This window comes from Coregonus clupeaformis, unplaced genomic scaffold (genome assembly GCF_020615455.1).
Source record: "Coregonus clupeaformis isolate EN_2021a unplaced genomic scaffold, ASM2061545v1 scaf0138, whole genome shotgun sequence".
Classification (NCBI taxonomy): Eukaryota; Metazoa; Chordata; class Actinopteri; order Salmoniformes; family Salmonidae; genus Coregonus; species Coregonus clupeaformis.
In genome coordinates, this window is record NW_025533593.1 from 230,185 (window position 1) to 236,770 (window position 6,586).

The following is a 6,586-nucleotide window of genomic DNA, read 5'->3' on the forward strand; positions in this document are numbered from 1 at the left end:
ATATTGTTTAAAAAAAATAAAAAGTATTGTATTTCTTCTTTCTGAAATGTCTGATAAGACAAAATAAAGTTGTTTCTGTTTTTACTTAATTCTTTGACTGTCTTGAGTGTGTTTAAACTGTGCGGGTCAATTTGACCCGTAACATAATGGATGTCATTTTTTTCCAGCAAAGCACAAGGGTTAAGTGGGAGAACTTGCACAATTGGTGGCTGACTAAATACTTTTTTTCCCCACTGTATGAAGAACACATCAAAAATATATGTTATTCATCGTAGGAGTAGGGTTGCAAAATTCCCGGGAACGTTCAATAAATTGCCTGGTTTTCCAGGTGATTCCGGATTTCCTGCGTATTCTCTCCTGATTCCGGGAATCCTCCAACAGGGATTCCGGGAAAACCAGGGAAAGCTATGTAGGACACTTATCCTTGTCTTTAGGGCATCCTGGTGGTTCAGCAGGAAATTACACTTTAATGTGTGATGATTGGGAAGAGGTGGAGGAAGAAGTGGAGCCATGGGCATGTGGTGCTGTGAGGGAGAAGAGAGAGAGAGAGAGAGAGAGAGAGAGAGAGAGAGAGAGAGAGAGAGAGAGAGAGAGAGAGAGAGAGAGAGAGAGAGAGAGAGAGAGAGAGAGAGAGAGAGAGAGAGAGAGAGAGAGAGAGAGAGAGAGAGAGAGAGAGAGAGAGAGAGAGAGAGAGAGAGAGAGAGAGAGAGAGAGAGAGAGAGAGAGAGAGAGAGAGAGAGAGAGAGAGAGAGAGAGAGAGAGAGAGAGAGAGAGAGAGAGAGAGAGAGAGAGAGAGAGAGAGAGAGAGAGAGAGAGAGAGAGAGAGAGAGAGAGAGAGAGAGAGAGAGAGAGAGAGAGAGAGAGAGAGAGAGAGAGAGAGAGAGAGAGAGAGAGAGAGAGAGAGAGAGAGAGAGAGAGAGAGAGAGAGAGAGAGAGAGAGAGAGAGAGAGAGAGAGAGAGAGAGAGAGAGAGAGAGAGAGAGAGAGAGAGAGAGAGAGAGAGAGAGAGAGAGAGAGAGAGAGAGAGAGAGAGAGAGAGAGAGAGAGAGAGAGAGAGAGAGAGAGAGAGAGAGAGAGAGAGAGAGAGAGAGAGAGAGAGAGAGAGAGAGAGAGAGAGAGAGAGAGAGAGAGAGAGAGAGAGAGAGAGAGAGAGAGAGAGAGAGAGAGAGAGAGAGAGAGAGAGAGAGAGAGAGAGAGAGAGAGAGAGAGAGAGAGAGAGAGAGAGAGAGAGAGAGAGAGAGAGAGAGAGAGAGAGAGAGAGAGAGAGAGAGAGAGAGAGAGAGAGAGAGAGAGAGAGAGAGAGAGTCAGCCTAAAACATGTAATACATGTTAGATGGAAATGAATACAGTAGAGTATACTCAAGATGCAATTGACACATGGTATCATATTATCATCAGACAGGTCAATTCATACATGTTGTCATATTTCATAAGACAGGTTAATTCACACATGTTATCATATTATCATCAGACAGGTCAATTCATACATGTTGTCATATTTCATGACAGTTCAATTCATACATGTTGTCATATTATCATCAGACATGTAAAGTGTCAGTCCAATGTTTCATGAGCTGAAACAAAAGATCCCAAAAATGTTCCATATGCACAAAAAACGTATTTCTCTCAAATTTCTCTCAAGAATTTGGCAGTATGTCTAACTGGCCTCACAACCGCAGACCACGTGTAACCTCACCAGCCCAGGACCTCCACATCCGGCTTCTTCACCAGCGGGATCGTCTGAGACCAGCCACCCGGACAGCTGAGGAAATGGAGGAATATTTCTGTCTGTAATAAAGCCCCTTTGTGGGGAAAAACTAATTCTGATTGGCTGGGCCTGGCTCCCCCAGTAGGTGGGCCTATGCCCTCCCAAGCCCACCCATGGCTGTGCCCCTGCCCAATCGTGAAATCCATAGATTAGGGCCTAATGAATTTATTTCAATTGACTGATTTCCTAATATAAATGTTTGTTCAGTATAGATTCATGTAATTGAAAAACACTATAAGATATTATATACACCAGGGTTTTGCTCAATTCAGAATTTGGGAATTGACTCCCATTCAACTCATGAGTTGAAATTCAAATTCAATTGGCCACACCCCACAGGATGTAGAATTTGAATTTCCGTGACAGGAAGTATAATTTAATTCAGTGCAATCAAAATAATTTCACTCAGTCATAGGACATGAGAGTTTCATTGAATCTGACAGGTCACACTTCCAGATACCAAAGAATATATAACTTTTCTCTGGAAACAATGTTCATATACTCTATTAACCTTAGTGCTTAGAATATACCATTATATTTCCACCAACCATTTCATTTGTTTGTCTTCTTTTTGAAGGCTTCAGGGTTAACTTGAGGGTTAAACTAATGCATTGTGGGAAATGTAGTATTTCCCCCCCATATTGAACAACATTTAAGTGATTAATGAAATATAATAACTACAAGTTTTGATTTCCTTGATCATTCATGTCAATAGTTTGTCCTGAAAATCAATTGTTTCATCAATATTTTATATGCATGTTTATTACAACATGTTTGATATTTAATTTACAATATGTATATTTGTATAGACTACAACTATAGAACAGAAGAGGCATTTTAATTTAATTTAATTCCACTGACTTCAACTCCATTTCCTTTCATTAAAATTGCAATTCTGTATCCTACTTATTACTTCAATTAAAATTCAATAATTGAATTTATGAGCCATTCTCAATTAAATTCTGAATTGACCAGGACCCTGTTATACACTGCAAAATATACATATTTCCCTGAGAGTGAAATGAGTGCCTGTCATTCAGTCTGATTAAAGCTGGAATCGTTAATGGTGAAACAGCCACGTCCGTTCGAGATATTACAACAACAAAGAAGTTATTGGGAACAACCACACTGTTTTCCCCTCAGACATCATTGCACACGATAGAAGAGCACAATATGAACTGCAATTCTTTTTACCATGTTGCACGACGCTCCGCAGCTAGGCAACAAAAACAATAACAAAGGTGGTGGGGAGGCCAGTGGTGCTGCTTCCCCTTACTGCTGATTCAAATATGGCCGAAACGTCATAGATATTAGTATTCAGACCCCTTGACTTTTTCCACATTTTGTTATGTTACAGCCTTATTAAAAAATGTTTTTTTTTTTAATACATATATATATATATACAGTGGGGAGAACAAGTATTTGATACACTGCCGATTTTGCAGGTTTTCCTACTTACAAAGCATGTAGAGGTCTGTAATTTTTTATCATAGGTACACTTCAACTGTGAGAGACAGAATCTAAAACAAAAATCCAGAAAATCACATTATGATTTTTAAGTAATTAATTTGCATTTTATTGCATGACATAAGTATTTGATCACCTACCAACCAGTAAGAATTCCGGCTCTCACAAACCTGTTAGTTTTTCTTTAAGAAGCCCTCCTGTTCGCCACTCATTACCTGTATTAACTGCACCTGTTTGAACTCGTTGCCTGTATAAAAGACACCTGTCCACACATTCAATTCAACAGACTCCAACCTCTCCACAATGGCCAAGACCAGAGAGCTGTGTAAGGACATCAGGGATAAAATTGTAGACCTGCACAAGGCTGGGATGGGCTACAGGACAATAGGCAAGCAGCTTGGTGAGAAGGCAACAACTGTTGGCGCAATTATTAGAAAATGGAAGAAGTTCAAGATGACGGTCAATCACCCTCGGTCTGGGGCTCCATGCAAGATCTCACCTCATGGGGCATCAATGATCATGAGGAAGATAAGGGATCAGCCCAGAACTACACGGCAGGACCTGGTCAATGACCTGAAGAGAGCTGGGACCACAGTCTTAAAGAAAACCATTAGTAACACACTACGCCGTCATGGATTAAAATCCTGCAGCGCACGCAAGGTCCCCCTGATCAAGCCAGCGCATGTCCAGGCCATCTGAAGTTTGCCAATGACCATCTGGGTGATCCAGAGGAGGAATGGGAGAAGGTCATGTGGTCTGATGAGACAAAAATAGAGCTTTAACTCCACTCGCCGTGTTTGGAGGAAGAAGAAGGATGAGTACAACCCCAAGAACACCATCCCAACCGTGAAGCATGGAAGTGGAAACATCATTCTTTGGGGATGCTTTTCTGCAAAGGGGACAGGACGACTGCACCGTATTGAGGGGAGGATGGATGGGGCCATGTATGGCGAGATCTTGGCCAACAACCTCCTTCCCTCAGTAAGAGCATTGAAGATGGGTCGTGGCTCTTCCAGCATGACAATGACCCGAAACACACAGCCAGGGCAACTAAGGAGTGGCTCCGTAAGAAGCATCTCAAGGTCCTGGAGTGGCCTAGCCAGTCTCCAGACCTGTACCCAATAGAAAATCTTTGGAGGGAGCTGAAAGTCCGTATTGCCCAGCGACAGCCCCGAAACCTGAAGGATCTGGAGAAGGTCTGTATGGAGGAGTGGGCCAAAATCCCTGCTGCAGTGTGTGCAAACCTGGTCAAGACCTACAGGAAACGTATGATCTCTGTAATTGCAAATAAAGGTTTCTGTACCAAATATTAAGTTCTGCTTTTCTGATGTATCAAATACTTATGTCATGCAATAAAATGCACATTCATTACTTAAAAATCACAGTTGAAGTGTACCTATGATAAATATTACAGACCTCTACATGCTTTGTAAGTAGGAAAACCTGCAAAATCGGCAGTGTATCAAATACTTGTTCTCCCCACTGTATAAAGATATACAATATATATATATATATATATATATATATATATATATATATATATATATATACATTTACATTTACATTTTAGTCATTTAGCAGACGCTCTTATCCAGAGTGACTTACAGTTAGTGAGTGCATACATTTTACATACAATTAACACTGTTTGTACAGTACTTATGCATTTAAAATGATTTATCTTCTGACAAACTTTTAAAATATGAATGCATCATTTTCATGCATAGCATTTGCTGCATGACAAAATAACTGAAACGTACAGTGGCTTATATCACATTAACATTCAGGTAAAAAATTAAATATCATCCATTCAGAATAAAAAACTAATATTTACACCTGAGAGTTTCGTTGTTCAAGGAAGGTTCTATTTCAGTAGTACGCATACTGATCAGAACCTGTAGATGTCAGCCCTCTGAGGTCTGTTGGCAGAAGTGTTGTTATATATATATATATATATATATATATATATATATATTATATATATATATATATATATATTAGGGCTGTCAAATGATTAAAATTTTTAATCAAATTAATCAGAATTTTCAGTGGATTAATCATGATTAATCACTATTTGCAATTACACCTGAATCCTAACAATTTTTTTTCTGAAATGCATACGATGTCCCACTCACGTGCAACAGACAGGAACTGTTCTTTACAAGCCTCCGCAAAATGACGCTCCTCAGTTTTTAATATAGTCAGCGCAAAAGACTTCAGTTCCCACGTGTCACTGATTAAATGTGCAGTTACTCCGAGGTAATTGTTGTTACTCACTGATGTCCAATGGTCTCCTGTCAGGGCGATATGATTTACTTGAGCCAAGACCTCTTTCCTTTTTTCTTTTTCGTTTTCATAGAGCTCGTGGATTTTCTTCATAACTGTGGCTCTTGACGGTGGCTTATAGAATGAGTCTTGAGACGCCACTTGCAAAACATCAAGGAAACCTGAGTCTTCTACAATGCTAATGGGTCTACAATCCTTTGCAATCCATTTTGCTATTGTGTTGGTCAAATTATCTGAGGTTGATTTTGTTAATTGCCTGCAAACATTCAGCGTGGTCTGGCGCAAACCACTTGCTGAATCTGACGGCCCAGCAAACGCATGTTTGGCGTTGACATGGTACTTCAAGCTTGAACAGCTCCGGTGAAATTGAAACTCCTTACAAATCTTGCAAATAACCTTGTACTTGTTAACTGTACCATCATCATTCTTTTTATATTTGAATCCGTCAATAGGCCCACTTTGCTCACCTTGCTCCATCTCGCCTCTAGCTCCCAACCACTTTCCTGACCTGAATAATTTGTCACACTGCGCATGCGTGAAATGCGTTAAAAAAATTGACGTAATTAACAGCAAACAACTAATTAACGTCGTTAACGCGCTATTTTTGACAGCCCTAATATATATATATATATATATACACTGCTCAAAAAAATAATGGGAACACTTAAACAACACAATGTAACTCCAAGTCAATCACACTTCTGTGAAAACAAACTGTCCACTTAGAAAGCAACACTGATTGACAAAAAATGTCACATGCTGTTGTGCAAATGGAATAGACAACAAGTGGAAATTATAGGCAATTAGCAAGACACCCCCAATAAAGGAGTGGTTCTGCAGGTGGTGACCACAGACCACTTCTCAGTTCCTATGCTTCCTGGCTGATGTTTTGGTCACTTTTGAATGCTGGCGGTGCTTTCACTCTAGTGGTAGCATGAGACGGAGTCTACAACCCACACAAGTGGCTCAGGTAGTGCAGCTCATCCAGGATGGCACATCAATGCGAGCTGTGGCAAGAAGGTTTGCTGTGTCTGTCAGCGTAGTGTCCAGAGCATGGAGGCGCTACCAG